This window comes from Lepus europaeus, chromosome 7, assembly GCF_033115175.1.
Source record: "Lepus europaeus isolate LE1 chromosome 7, mLepTim1.pri, whole genome shotgun sequence".
In the NCBI taxonomy this organism is placed as follows: Eukaryota; Metazoa; Chordata; class Mammalia; order Lagomorpha; family Leporidae; genus Lepus; species Lepus europaeus.
Genome location: NC_084833.1, coordinates 59,153,049 through 59,169,054, shown reverse-complemented (window position 1 = coordinate 59,169,054; position 16,006 = coordinate 59,153,049). Strand labels below are relative to the sequence as shown.

The 16,006-nt window shown below is 48.3% G+C and overlaps 2 pseudogenes; both read left to right on the top strand.

The window, feature by feature from the left end:
• Positions 1-6,715: 6,715 nt before the first annotated feature.
• Positions 6,716-7,135, top strand: LOC133763778 (small ribosomal subunit protein uS19-like; annotated as a pseudogene).
• A 3,470-nt stretch (positions 7,136-10,605) lies between these two features.
• On the top strand, positions 10,606-11,907 carry LOC133763777 (neugrin-like; annotated as a pseudogene).
• The last annotated feature ends 4,099 nt before the right edge of the window (positions 11,908-16,006 follow it).

The following is a 16,006-nucleotide window of genomic DNA, read 5'->3' as shown; positions in this document are numbered from 1 at the left end:
GGACCAGGCGAGGCTGGTAAGCAGGGAGGCAGGGAGTACCAGATGTGCCCTCACTCCCACCATCCTGTAAAGTCCGTATCTTTGAGAACAAGCTCACAGTCCGCCTCATCTGTGGAATTTCCCCTGGCCCTTTGGCCACTCTCCCTCCTAGAGTGTCTCTGAGTATTAGGATTGAGCACCACTAGGTTGTATAATGTGATGAGAAGAGCTAGATTATTTTTCTTTAACCAGTTTTTCCCAGAACCATGTAGAAAATAAATTTCTTCATTTCCTTGTGATCTTTGACCGCATGTTTATGGTATATTAAATATATACCTACCAGGACTATCTTCTTTCTACTAAATCTATATAGTTCCAAGCAAAGATTATTTTTGACATGTGACTATACACTCTGGATTACTCTCTGTTATCTATACTTAAAATCATCTAAAGGAAGAAGCTACATATTTTACTCCCAATTATTCATCCAACAAGTATTTACTGAATGTTGACTATGGTCCAGGTACTTGCCATGTGCTGGAAACAGAGTGAAGAAAAAGATATGCATAGTATATGCCATTACTATAGAGTACTAATAATCAAATAACCAACAACAGTGAGGTACATAAAGAGTTATTTATTTAGTTTGCTTATTTGAAGGCAGAGAGAGAGAGAGACAGAGACAGCCGCACACAGGTACACAGAGACACAGAAAGATCTTCCATCTGCTGGTTTACTTCTCAAATGCCTGCAACAGTCAGAGCTGGCTGAGACTGAAGCCAGAAGCCAGGAACTCAATCAGATCTCCCATACGGGTACCAGGGACACAAATGCTTGAGCCATCACCTGCTGTCTCCCTCGGTGCACATTAGCAGGAAGCTGCAATGGGGAACAGAGGCAGTACTGAAACCCCATCACTAGGATACAGGATGTGGTGTCCCAAGCAGCATCTTAACTACTGTGCCAAATGCCCACCCCTGGAATGTGTTTAACAGCAAACTGCATCCTAGAGGTGATGGGAGGGAAGGCTCCCTGTGGCTTCCCTTTGACACCTGAAGGTTGCATAGACACTAAAGCAAAGAGGAGGGGACTGGTACAATCTGAGATGTGACAAGACCTGGGCCGGGGGACTCCTGATAGAACCTTAATTCCAGTTTCACAGGACCAGTAGAACCTTACAGAAACAGAAACAGATGATGACAAGAAAACTGATAACCCCAGCACAGCTGCCTTGAGCAGGAAACAGGAGCTACTGCTCCTTGAAAGACATCACACTAACATTTCCATATAATTCTCATTTCAGTCTCGGGATCCTTCTTGAGGTTGTTCATTGACTCACTGCATAGATGGAGACACTAAGGCTTAACACACTTGCCCATGATATGGGCAGGATGAAACGCGTGAGTCTATCCACCTTGTTCTATTCTCTTCTTCCTTCTCTGGGAATGTTGACTGTGGTCCAGGTACTTGCTAGGTGATGGAAATAGAGTGAAGAATAAGACATAAATCATCACCAGGCCCTGCTGCTTGCTGCAGAAAGCTGCGCCAAAACTTCAGCACATTTGCAGGATCCTCGCCTAACAGGACATCTTTTGGAACTTCATTCCCTAAGCTTCCAGTCCCCATCACTCTTCCATGCAGGCTGCAGACAAGGCCCACCCATTTGGCCAACATCTTTCTCTCCCCTACACCCCTAAGCCCTTGTTGTAAGCACCTTTTGTTTCTGCATCCTCTCATTTTCCTGCCAAACCACTGGAATAGTGGAGTAGTGAGTAGTCTTTATCCCAGGGCCACCCAAGATGTGGCCTAAAGGCCAGTGCCAGTCTACAAACTGCTTGCTTCCAGTTCCTGATGAAGTAAGCTCAGAAATTAAGTGTAAGTGCTTAAAAAGTGCTATAGCAATTTAGTAGAATAATTGTATGTCATTTGAATCCAACAATAAAAACTGCACTAAGATCCTCCACCTTGCGGCGCCGGCACACCGGGTTCTAGTACCAGTTGGGGCGCCGGATTCTATCCCGGTTGCCCCACTTCCAGGCCAGCTCTCTGCTATGGCCCGGGAAGGCAGTGGAGGATGGCCCAAGTGCTTGGGCCCTGCACCCACATGGGAGACCGGGAGAAGCGCCTGGCTCCTGGCTTTGGATCAGCACGATGCGCCGGCCGCAGCGGCCATTGGAAAGTGAACCAACGGCAAAAAGGAAGACCTTTCTCTCTGTCTCCCTCTCTCACTATTCACTCTGCCTGTCCAAAAAAAAAAAAAAAAAAAACTGCACTAAGTGCAACGTGATATCCTGGATTGGATCCTGAAACAGAAAAAAGATATTAGCTGAAAAATTACTGAAATTGAAATCTTTAGTTAGTAACACTAAAGTGAATTTGTTAGTTTTGACAAACGGATCATGGTTATCTAAGATGTTCAAATTAGAAGAAGCTGGGGAAAGGGTGCCAGAAACCTATTCTATTTACAGTTTTTCTGGTAAGTCTCAAATTATTCCAAAAATAAAATGTTTACTTTTAAAAAATGAGTTCAAACCTTATGAACTTTTTCAATTTAATTCTTATAATTTAATTGTGTTTTACAAAGGTGTCCCTCTATGGCCGGCGCCGCGGCTCAATAGGCTAATCCTCCACCTTGTGGCACTGGCACCCCGTGTTCTAGTCCCAGTCGGGGCGCCGGATTCTGTCCCAGTTGCCCCTCTTCCAGGCCAGCTCTCTGCTATGGCCCGGGAGTGCAGTAGAGGATGGCCCAAGTGCTTGGGTCCTGCACCCCATGGGAGACCAGGATAAGTGCCTGGCTCCTGCCTTCGGATCAGCACGATGTGCCGGCCGCAGCGCGCCGGCCGTGGTGGCCATTATAGGGTGAACCAACGGCAAAGGAAGACCTTTCTCTCTGTCTCTCTCTCTCTCACTGTCCACTCTGCCTGTCAAAGTAAAAAAACAAACAAACAAACAAACAAATAAAACCAAAGGTGTCCCTCTACAACAGATTCACATTGCAAATTTAACAATGAAACTGGGGACTGGCATTACAGCGTAGTGAGTAAAGCTGCTGCCTACAGCGCCAGCATCCCATGTGGGCACTGGTTCGAGTCCCAGATGCTCCACTTCAGCAGAAGATGGCCCAACTGCTTGGGCCCCTGCACCTATGTGGGAGAACTGGATGAAGCTTCTGGCTTCCGTCTGGCCCAGCCCTGGTCACTGTGGCCATTTGGGGAGTGGAACAGCAGAAGGAAACAATGAAACTGGTGTTGTCACTACAGATGTTGGAGAAGCACTGCTTCCCATACTCTGTCCCCAATAGCATTTGTCGCCATAATCACATTGAGTGCTTGTTAGTGATGGCCACACTTCCAGGTGCAGGTTTGGGGACCAGTTACTATACACTGGGGGTAAGTCACAGTCCAGAGCCTTGCTCTCCCTTAAATACAGGCACATTCTGGGGCTCCATCATGTACCTGACACTGTCCCATCCCAGGGTCTTGTCACAACCCCACTGAAGCATAAGATCCTGTCACAGTTCAGGGCTAAGCATAGGCTGCAACAAAACCCTGGGAGGTGCCAATATGTAAAGATTAATAGTGGGCTGGAGCTGTGGTGAAGTGGGTTAACGCCCTCGCCTGAAGCGCTAGCATCCCATCTGGGCACCGGTTCGAGACCTGGCTGCTCCACTTCCAATCCAGCTCTCTGCTGTGGCCTGGGAAAGCAGTAGAAGATGGCCCAAGTCCTTGGGACCCTGCACCCATGTGGGAGACCTGGAAGAAGCTCCTGGCTCCTGGCTTCAGATCGGCGCAGCTCTGACCATTGCAGCCAACTGGGGAGTGAACCATCAGATGGAAGACCTCTCTCTCTGCCTCTCCTTCTCTCTGTGTAACTCTGACTTTCAAATAAATAAATAAATCTTTAAAAAAAAAAAAAGATTAATAGGAAAGGCCCAGATGATTCTTATGTGAAGCATCCTGGGGTGTGCCTCTATTTGAGGGATGACAAAGCTCTGCTCTGTGACCCCATGTGGTTCTGTGACAAGGCCCTGGAATGCAACATGGTTCTGGAATGTGATCAGGCCCCGATCTGTCTGAGTCCTGCCTGTAGTGGGTGCCAACTCAAATCCTGTGTCACTGTCACTGGGCTTGGAACACAGAGAGGTCTGGGAGATGGCAGTGCTAATGTCCAGTTAGTCTGGGACCCGTGGTGTGTTGGGGACAGCAGAGTCAGCCAGAGGTGAAAGCACACCTGGATATGTTAGGCCACATTTGGAGTAAAGTTTGTTCTGATTCCCAGAGCTATTGAGCAACCCGGACCTGCCTCCTGAGTCTCAGAACAGTCCAAGGCCTCCTAACTAATGGCACAAAATTCTCAGCTTCCAGGGGATCTGCCTGAAGCCCTCACCCAGGAGAGTTGGGTCAGGTTCAGCTAAGCCCCTGCCCTCCTGAAGCCCAGCAGCTCCCAAAGCTATGGAGCCTGCACCTGAGCCGCTCTCGGGAGAGCTTTCCCTGAGGATTGCCTGCTTGCTGTCCACTGCTCTGAATTTGGACCTTGGATGAGGCGAGGCCACAGTGCCACCTGCTGGCCGTTGAGAGCCATGCATGTCAGGCCTGAGACCTGGAAGCACTGAGAATCCTTCCCTATCTCAGTTCAAGGTTAATAGAGGTGGCCTTTTCCCCCTGGCCCCCCATGACTCAGACTTCAGTGATCAGCCCCCTCTACTCAAAAGCCTTAGTGACTGTGGTCTCCAAGTCAATTTCCTCAAGGACCAGGGCCCCTCACTCACCCCTAATTCCACGTCTCTGAGAGCAGAGCCTCACCCCCAGGGTCCCTAAGTCATGCTCTTGCCCCATACTAACTAGAACCCCTCACCCAAGCACCCTAGTGGTGAGAGCACCTCACTCGGCCCCCTACCCCAGTGACCTGACCTCATTCTCAGGCCACTTAACCAAGGCCATAGTCCCATAACCCCAAAAAACCAGAACCCCCCAAGCAGGCCCCCATGACCAGAGCCTTCAGCTTCCCATTGAGGACCTTCTGTGCTGGGTAACTAAAAACCATTGTTCAGAGGCCAGTGGACATGCGGAGTGGTGGTCTTGGTTCCCCTTGTCTCCAGAGAGGCCAACGTAGAAACCTCTGGCACAGGGGCTTTCCTTGCTCTGCTGTGTTCCTGGGTCCCTGCTTCAGTCATGGCCCGGATCTCATGAGGAAGGCAGCCTCTGCAAGGCTAATCAGTCCCACCCCAGGAACTCTGGCCTGAGAAGACCAGATTCTGTAGCGTGGCAGATCACCTGCCACCACCTGGGCCCTTCAACGCCAGGTCACATCCCTCTGCACCACCTCACCTCTTGCCCTCAGAGACAGGGCTGCCATTGCATCTCAGGTCTTGTAACACAAAAGCCAGATGTTTTTCAGAGACAGCATCCCATCAGCGCCTGACACCTTCCCCATGCGCCTAGCACCGACGCTTTCCCTTCTTGTCTTCCAGTCCCTGGCATAGTTCCCCATCCCAGTTGGGTTCATTTACTTATCCGAACAGACCTCCACTGAACATCTGTGTGTGAAAGGAATCAGCTCGATGGGGTGTGGGTGTGGATGTGTGGGAGGCAGCAGCACAGAGGAGGCATCTGGGAGGAGATTTGAAGGGTGAGTAGGAGTTTGCCATAGAGTCAACAAAGGGAAGATGTCTGAAGAAGACAGAGCTGAATGTGCAAGTGCACAGCAGGCTAGGGTGTTCAGAGGGGCCGCACGGCCATATGGAGCCCAAAGTGAGGTGGACAGGAAGAGAGAAGACAGGCTTGAACAGGCAGGCAGGGGCCAACTGACAGAAGTCCTTTCCCTGAGCTAAGGAGTATGGATGCTGTCCTCCTAGGATGGAAATCCACTGAAGAACACCAAGTAGGGAGCAATATGATTTTTAAAACTGCTTTTTCTAGGCTGGTGCCGTGGCTCACTAGGCTAATCCTCTGCCTGCGGCACTGGCACCCCGGGTTCTAGTCCCGGTTGGGGCAACGGATTCTGTCCCGCTTGCTCTTCTTCCAGTCCAGCTCTCTGCTGTGGACCGGGAGGGCAGTGGAGGATGGCTCAAGTGCTTGGGTCCCTGTACCCACATGAGAGACTGGGAGGAAGCACCCGGCTCCTGGCTTCAGATCGGTGCAGCGCCGGCCATGGCGGCCATTAGGGGAGTGAACCAACGGAAGGAAGACCTTTCTCTCTGTCTCTCTCTCACTGTCTATAACTCCCTCTGTCTCTCTCTCACTGTTTAAGTCTGCCTGTAAAAAAATACAAAAACAAAAACAAAACAAAAACAAAACAAAAAAAAAAAAAAAACCTGCTTTTTCTAAATAAGTAGCACTAAGGAGGACAGACTGGGAAGGGGCCAGAACAGAAGCAGGGACTACTCAGTCTAGCCGGTCAGCCAACAAGTTTTTATTGCATGCTGTACTGGGTGGTTACAGTGGCCCTCAAGAAGATATGTCCATGTCCCAGATCCTGTGAATGTAACCTTATTTGGGATAAAAGACCTTTGCAGGTGCAATTAAGGTAAGGATCTCAAGCTGAGTTCATCCTCGATGATCTGATGGGCCTTACTTCCAATAGTAAGTGTCCTCATAAGAAACATGCACAGGAGAAAGCTGTGTGACAACAGAGGCCAGAGTGATGCAGACATGGAGTGCCTGGAACTACCAGAAGCTAGAACAAGGCAGGATTCAAGACCTTCAACTTGTTTTTTTTTTCCCCTGAAGCCTACAAGATGGCAGAAGTGGAGCAGAAAAAGAAGAGATCTGCAAGTTCATCTACTATGCGTGAACCTCGACCAGCTGCTGGACACGTCCCGTGAGCAGCTGATGCAGCTGTACAGAGCTTTGCTGCAGCAGCCGGTCTGGGGCTTGCATCCAGAGAGGCATTCACTGCTAAATCACCTGTGCAAGGCCAAGAAGGGGCACCTTCCATAGAGAAGCCGGAGTTGGTGAGGACGCACCTGCAGGATGTGATCATCCTGTGTGAGACACTGGGCGGCATGGCAGGCATCCATAACAGCAAGACCTTCGACCAGGTTGAAATCAAGCCACAGATGATTGGCCACCACCTGAGCGAGTTCTCCATCACCTCTGAAGCAGGGCCAGCCAGCATCAGGCCCATCCACTCCTCCTGCTTCATCTCTCTCAAGTAGCCTGTTCAGCAAATACCTTTCCAAAAAAGTCCCTCCATGCCCATGAGATAATAAATCTCAGTGAGTTTAAGCCGTCAAGTTTATGGCACTTTGTTACACCATCCATAGGAAACTAATCCAATTGGCAGCCAAGCCTGTAGTAGGCATTGAGCATAGACCAAGGAACACAACAGATAACATTTCCAATCCTCATGAATCTTAGTAAACAAACTCATTCATTCACTCACTCAACAAGTATCTATTTCGCACCTCTTATATACCAACCATTTTCCAGGTACTCAAGTTACATTAGTGAACAAAGCCTCTAGTCTTGTGCAACTCATTCCTGGTCAAAGAAGAAAGGGAAGGGGAGTGGAGAGGAAGGGAGAAGGCAAGAGAGAAAGGGAGGAGAGGGGAGGGGAGGGGAAACAGTAGAAGAGAATAGACACACTAGAACAAAACGACACACTAGAACAGAGTAGGGATAAGTGCTCTGGGGAGAGGACAGTGGGAAGGAGAGTGCTGATCTTCAGGTCCAGTCCTGGCTCTTCAGCTGCTCAGCTCTGAATTGCTAGGGAACTGCACTCTGTGTTTCTCAGGATCATACGTAAGATGATCTGGACAACTTCGGCCAATCAGGAAATACAGTAAGATTGGCAGTCAGGATCAAGGCAGCCAGGATACATCTCTCTCTCTGCTGTGACAACATCTTTAAGGCCTCCTTGAAGACAAGCATGCAATGGTTCTACCTTCCATAGAGTGCCCTTGATCCCAGGAGAAGCCTCTCTTTGTACCTCCAGCCTAGTGGAGGGAGCAATTTCTTGCTATTGCTAGACTCTGGATCACCTCACTGACCTGGTTGGAATCTGAGCCTTTTCAACCAAGAGATAAGGTTGTAAATAGGTCATAGGTCCAGTTATGGAATCTGCCTTATCTTAGACAGTGGGATTCCTTATTCCTTTAAATGATGGAGGCTGAAATTAGTTATATTAGCTGCCTTGGTTAATAGGAAGTCCCCTCACTCTACACCATGAAACCCTACACCAAGGCAGAATACATAAGAATTACAGATGAGTTCTATCAGAGTGGTCTTAGGGGAAATAGCACAAAGCCAGGAAAGCCAGTCTCAAAGAAATCAAGCTTGGGGAGTGAGTGCCAGAAATAGGATCCAGAGTTACTGATGTGATTTGAAGCTGAGAGCAGAACCATGGCTTTTCTTATCAGCCCAGATTACATTCTTTACACTGAACTCTGCCGCTGCTAGGATGGGTTCAGCAAATGGCTTGTAAAGCCAAAGTCCCTCCACCCAGGATGGGATACACATACAGTCATGTACTGCGTGATGATACTTCAGTTAGTGACAGACTGCATGTGTGTCGGTGATCCCGTAAGATTGCAATGAAACAGAAAGATGCCTATCAGCTAGTGATGTACCTATCATTGTGCTACAGTTGCCTACAGCATTCAGTACAGTAGCATACCATATAGATTTGTTGCCTAGAAACAATAGACCACAGCATAAAACCTAGACATGGTAGACCGTACCAACTGGGTTTGTGTAAGTACACTCTGTGATGTTTGCACAATGACATAATTGCTTGATGACACCTTTCTCCGTGGAGCCACACGTGACTGTATGAGATACAGGAGGACAAAACAGGCCATGGGTGAACAGCAAATGTCACCTTGTGATTGCATTACCTCCCACGGATCACAGAGTTCTAAGAGCTCTAGAGAGTAACTAGATGAAAAGGGACAGCAAGGACACCAAGCAGACATAGACAAAGGGTGGGGCACCAAGGCTGAGGCATCAGAGAAGCCAAGAGTGTTGATGAGTGTCCAATTCTGCTGACAGAACCAGAAAACAGAAACTAATAAGTGTGCCTTAAATCTGTTAATGTGGACATCACAGGTGCCTTAACCATCTCAGGAGATAGGTGGGGGTCACCATGACAGAGATGAAAGATAGAGGCAGCATGGGGGTAGGGAGCTCCTTTTTTTTTTTAAGAATTTATTTATTTATTTGAAAGATGGAGTTACAGAGAGAGGAGAGACAGAGAGAAGTCTTCCATTAGCTAGTTCAGTGCCCAAATGGCCATAACAGCCAGGCCTGGGTCAGGGTGAACCCAGGAGCCAGGAGTTTCATTCGAGTGCAGAGTCCCAAGGCCATCTTCAGCTGCTTTCCTAGGCATATCAGCAGGGAGCTGGATCAGAAGTGGGGAAGCCAGGACACAAACCAGCACCCACATGAGATGCCAGCATCAAGGGCAGTGGCTTAACGTGCTATGGCACAACGCCAGCCTCCAGGGAGCTCTTTTGAGAGCAGAGGAACAGAGGTAATGGAGAAGACTGGGTTATGTCCAGAGAGGCTTACATTTCTCTTATGTTGGTTTGCCTAATTTTGAGTTTTAAAGCAGCAGCCTTGGTTGGGTTTTAAGCTGAGTAGTAGAGGTGTCAGAAAGGAAGAGTATGGCTGTCTTACTGCCCTCTCACAGCCACTCTCCCAACTTCTAAGGTGGTAGCATCTCTGGATTTTCACTGAGTAAGCAGCCTCCTGAAATACAAATGATATTTCTCTCCTCTCTGGCAGCTTTGCAGCATCACATGACCAAGCTCTAGCCACAGAAGCAAAGACAAAAATATTGCGTGCAGGCCGGTGCCGTGGCTCAACAGGCTAATCCTCCGCCTTGCGGCGCCGGCACACCAGGTTCTAGTCCCGGTCGGGGCACTGGATTCTGTCCCGGTTGCCCCTCTTCCAGGCCAGCTCTCTGCTATGGCCCGGGAAGGCAGTGGAGGATGGCCCAAGTCCTTGGGCCCTGCACCAGCAAGGGAGACCAGGAGAAGCACCTGGCTCCTGGCTTCGGATCAGCATGATGCGCTGGCCGCAGCGTGCCAGCCGCAGCGGCCATTGGAGGGTGAACCAACGGCAAAAGGAAGACTTTTCTCTCTGTCTCTCTCTCTCACTGTCCACTCTGCCTGTCAAAAAAAAATAAAAAATACTGTGTGCAACTTTAGGGAAATGTTTTTCAAGGGGAGGGTCCAGTCTTTCTCCTGCCCATTCTTTCTTCCCACTGGCTAGAATGTGAATGTGATGGCAGGAGCACGAGCCATGACATGAAAGCCATTTTTTGAGGATGGCGAGAAAAATAAAAGTAACTTGGGGTCCTGGTGATCCTACTATTATTGTACAAATCCTGTATGGGCTGTGTCTGCATGAGGGAGGAGTAACTGTTGACTGTGTCTAAAGCTGATGTTATTTTCTGTCATTCATTGCGGAATTTAGTTTTAACTAAGAGGGGAGGGGTAACCAATATAGTAAATTGGTAGAATGAATGAGGTGGGACAAAGAGCAATATAAAAAGATCAGCTCTTTGTAGAGGAAGGGACATTTCCCCTATTGGGACTGGTCTCCACCACTTGCTAACTGTGTGATCTTAGGCAAGTTGACACCATTGCACCTGTTTCATCATCTGAAAGGGTGGTAAGAGTAGATGCACATGCACAGTACAGCTGTGGCTGTTAGAATGCAATGGAGGCAGAAGCTTTGTGTGTTCAACACGGCGATTACCCTGAGCCTGTTGCTGGGCGGCCATGTCTGCACTGTTGTCTCTCGCTATGGGTTCGTGACCCGGGGAGTGGCGGGCCCAGGCCCGTGGGCCGCGAGCAGGACCCCAGTTCCGACTAGGAGCCTAAAGAGGGGGAGCTGCGGGAGCTGGAGAGGTTTCCAGCTCCTCCTCCGGCTTGAAGCAGGGCTCTCGCGCCCGCTTGGCGCCGGGCGGTCCTGCGGTGGCATCTGCAGCGGCCCCTGTGTCGTCTTCCCCCTTTGTCAGGGTGCAGGGGAGGTGTGTTTGGCTCCCTTGGGACCACAGGTCTCCTCGTTAGTGGCGTATTTCATCATCTGTGTAGAGAGTTCGGCATACTTGTGGGCAGTTACTGTTCTAGATGTTAGATTCCAGCAAGCGGTGCACGGAGCAGCTCCAAGCCGGCACCCTCGGCCCCGCCGCCCCCTGATTCAGCCCGGAGGCAGGCTCTTCAAAACCTATCTTGCGTCCACGCGTGGCTTCTGCTATTGGTTTTCTCCACCAGCACCCTGAAACGACAGAAAAAAGCAATCTGATTCCAGAAAATTCGGAGGCAAATGGAGGGGCCTGGTGCCCTGCCCAGAACCCTGACGAGCCATGGAGCAGATCTTGTATCTACATAAGGAATTTGCAGACACCTGCTCAGTTCCCAGGTTGACTGAAGGCTTTGATGTCAGCACCGATGTGATCCGAAGGGTTTTAAAGAGCGAATTTGTACCCTCGTAGGAACAGAAACTGAAGCAGGATCAAAAAGTCCTTAAGCAAGCTGGACTTGCCCACGTGCTGCCGCGGCTCCCGGGCTCTGCAGATGCAGCCAAGCCACTCCTTACAGGCCACTCTGTGTCAGGGTCCTTGCTGGTGCCAGGAGACGGAGCCTCATCCAAAGGTCAGAGTCACAGCACAGCTTTGAAAGCAATTGAGGCAAACAGCCTGGTACAGGTACACCAAGGAGACAAAACAGAAGGAATCAAGGAACGCAGGGCCTGAAGAAGGAGGGCTTTGTGCCTGATGCTGCAGCTTTGGGTCGGAAGAGGGAGCTACCGAAGTCCCCCGCGCCTGACTGCACGGGTCCCAGAAGAAAGGGGAGTCAGTTGTCAGAAGCTGGAGGAGTTGAAGGCAGGGGGAGCTGGTGACCGGAACTTCAGCAGCAAAGGAGGGCAGAGTGGGCGGGAGTTCTTTGACAGCAATGGGAACTTCCTGTACAGAAGTTGAGTGCGCGCCCGGGGGTGGGGGGGCCTTCCTTGTGGAGATGCCTTGTGAAACACAGGTAGGCCAGTGTATTTGGAACTGCCTGGGTTTCTGCATGTGGATTAGCCACCTTGGGATAGAGGAAGTGGGAAGTGGAAGCAGCAGCTGTTTAGGTAGAGTGAAGCTTCCTGGAGCACTGCTCCCAGTCTGACGCCTGTGCATCTTCCATGCTCACCCTTCTTGCTCTGGCTCTGTCTTGCAAACCAGTGTTGCAAGTGTTAGGAGCTTCTGTGATTCTTGTGTAATATACATTTGGGAGGAGGTGAAAAGTTTGCCTTCTAACCTCATTTCCTGGTTGATCAGTGAACACTACCAGTTCTGGAACTATCCAGTCAATTGGTTATTTCCTTATGTGTAGAAAAATATAGTGAAAACATAGAAAAAAAAAAGAATGCAATGGAAGGGAAAAGGAAAAGGATGGCTACAGAAGCATGGCAGTTTTTAATATTTTATAACAAAAATCAGGAAATTTCTGTCCGGGTGGTTCCTAAATTATCCATATAATAAAAGCAAAATTAATTAATGAGAGTGGGTAGTGTGGACACAAAGGAATCAGATACAAACATTTATTACAGAAAATATGGCTAACTAAAGAAACATGGAAAAATGACAAGGCATTGCCAAGGGCACATGTGAGGCTAGGGTTCATGACTTTATTGTCATACTATTTTCCCGATTGGTAGTTTTTTCAATAACAATTTCAGCTACTCAAGGAGTAGAAAACAGTAGTGATTGGTACCATTTAAGACTTGGGTTCAGTCACACGAAATGACAGAAGGAAGAAGGACAAGAGCACGGAGGGTATCTGAGAGACTCACAATGTTAGATCAGAGAACCTGAGTTAAAATAGACAGGAAGCCAGGACATAGGGACAGATAAACGGGGAGAAAAAGAAAGGAAGAGGAATTGGGTGTGTTGATGAGGTCAGAGCTATGGTGGTGGGGGTTGGTATCCATCCATGCATACCCCACCATGCACAACACACATGTGCATGCACAACACACAGACTGGTTTTCTAATTAAGTTCTGGCTTACGGACTGAAAAATATTTCTAAGGTTTAGCTTTTTCAGAGCACAGTGATGGTAAGAAATGTAAAGCTCTCTAGGTTTTGGGCCTGGACTCCCACTTGTCCAGCCCACCCAAGTTTAGAGCTGAGGCATTATCTTGCAAGTTAGAGTCCTGCAGACTCTGTGGTTCACTGGAACTAACAAGTATCCTGAGTCACTGAACGTCGGATGTCCACAAGCAGGAGTATAGCAGTGTCTCGGGACACAGATCAGTGACCTTCATCCTACAGAAGATACAGTCTCCTAGGAATGACTGGAAGATCAAATGTCAACTCTACTGGCATGAGGTGTCTGTGACTGTTGACCGGTCTGCGGGAGAAGGCACGTATGCCGCTTCCTCATACCAGCTGTGAACTTAATCCTACAGAGGTCAAAGTCGGCCAGGATGTGGGCCCTGCTGTGAAGACGCCCTGCAGCTGGTTTCCAGACCACAACAAGACCTTTCAACAAACACTGACTGTGACCAAGGAAACACCTACTGTTCCTTAAGGAGGAGCAGGAGGAGTGATTAATGCTCCCATTGTTCGTCTCTCCCTGAGTATAGAGAATATCCCATGTGAGAATGAGTATGGGAGTGTAATGTACCTCCTTAATGATCAAGTCTGTTAACTGTTACCCAGTGTTCTTTCATTTCCAATGAGCTATTCTTCAATTTTCAACATCACTGATCACCAAAAATCTGTCTTGTTTAAATATGACTCAAATATGTACTCACCCTGTAAGAAAAATAAAAAAACTACAACCAAACTCAGACTCGTGTAGCCACTCAGACAACTGACTGGTTATTAAACCATCAGTTTGACTGGAAGAATAAATTTAACTTTTCTTTTTCTTTTTTTTTTTTTTTTTTTGACAGGCAGAGTGGACAGTGAGAAAGAGAGACAGAGAGGAAGGTCTTCCTTTGCCGTTGGTTCACCCTCCAATGGCCACCACGGCCGGCGCACTGCGCTGATCCACAGACAGGAGCCAGGTGCTTATCCTGGTCTCCCATATGGGTGCAGGGCCCAAGCACTTGGGCCATCCTCCACTGCACTCCCGGGCCATAGCAGAGAGCTGGCCTGGAAGAGGGGCAACCGGGACAGAATCCGGCACCCTGACCTGGGCTAGAACCCGGTGTGCCAGCGCCGCAAGGTGGAGGATTAGCCTGTTGAGCCACGGTGCCAGCCCTAATTTTGCTTTTTCAACCAGACTCTGATTATTTACGCCTACTTGGCTGACAGGGATGGGTCAGTTTGCTTGGCTATCCTAGGGCCCACACTGATTCAACAGCCCCTCGTGACCTGACCTTCTCACTACAGACCTCCCCCCAGCATCGCCACCACCCCGTTCCTGCAGCAGGACCCAGAGTCCCAGTGTTTCCAGGCCCAGGTGGGAACTGGAGTTACCTGCCCAATGCTGTTCTGTTCCCAGCTACTACAGTGACATAAATTCTATGTCTTGACCCTCTTCCTTTTTTATTCCCAAAAACTTGTTTGAAGTAAGCTTACACCTAGATACACACACAATCACCACTCTGAACCTTAACCTTTTGCTTCTATGTACCTTCCTACTACCAGAAACATCCTAATTTTCTGAGAGATATTGTGGTTATTTTGCCACATCTAGAGCAATTCCTATTCCTTTAAAGGGGCTAGGTCACAAATACCTTGGTCTTTGAGGGGTCACAGTATCACCACTGCTTCTACTATAGCAACTGCTCAACTCTGCCGCTCTGGCAGGAAAGCAGAATGAGCATTGCTACATCCCAATAAAACTTTACTTATGGATGCTGAAATTTGAACTTCATATAATTTTCTTTTTCTTTGTTTTAATTATTCTACTTGAAAACTGTAGATGTCATTTAACATCAACCATAAGATAATTTTGATTTGGAAATATAAGAATGTCTTAAAATTTATGAAATATAAACCACCCAAATTAGACATTGATGTTGTTTACAGTTGGGTTTTTTAATGTTAAAATTGGAATCTTATATATATATATATTTCTTTAGATAAAAATCCCAAGGGGCTGACATTGCAGAGCAGCAGATAAAATGCTGCTTGTGATGCCAGCATCCCTTATCAGGGAGCCAGTTCAAGTTCAAGTTCCGGCTATTCCACTTCTGATCCACCTTCCTGCAAATGCATGTAGGTAGGTAGTGGATGATGGTCTAAGTATCTGGGTCCATGTGGGAGACCATAATGGAGTTCCTCGATCCTGGCTTTGGCCTGGCCCAACCCTAGCTATTGCAGCCATTTGGTGAGTAAATCAGCAAATGGAATATCTCTCTCTTTCTCTCTTTCTCTCTTCTCTCTCTCTCATTCTGCCTTTCAAATAAGGAAATAATTCCCTTTAAAAATCCTAAAAGATTGTTGAGTAGAGTTAAAGGAACATTTACATCGTTACTAATTTTTGTGTTGTTTTTGATTGGCAGAGTAATTATGCATATTTACAGTGTACAATGTGATGTTTTGATATGTGTATACATGGCATAATGATCAAATTAGATTAATTAGCATATTTGTCACCTCAAATATTTATCATGCTTTTGTGGTGAGAATATAAAAAAATTTCTAGAACTTTTGGAAAATACTTGATACACACCGCCAAATTGCCACCTAGAAAATATGGCCGGCGCTGTGGCTCAACAGGCTAATCCTCCGCCTTGCAGCGCCAGCACACAGGGTTCTAGTCCAGGTCGGGGCACTGGATTCTGTCCCGGTTGCCCCTCTCCCAGGCCAGCTCTCTGCTATGGCCCAGGAGTGCAGTGGAGGATGGCCCAAGTGCTTGGGCCCTGCACCAGCAAGGGAGACCAGGAGAAGCACCTGGCTCCTGTCTGCGGATCAGTGCCGTGCGCCAGCTGCAGCGCGCCGGCCACAGCGGCCATTGGAGGGTGAACCAAAGGCAAAGGAAGACCTTTCTCTCTGTCTCTCTCTCTCTCTCACTGTCCACTCTGCCTGTCAAAAAAAAGAAAAAAAGAAAATTTGTCTGAATTCAGTCTAAACCAAAATTG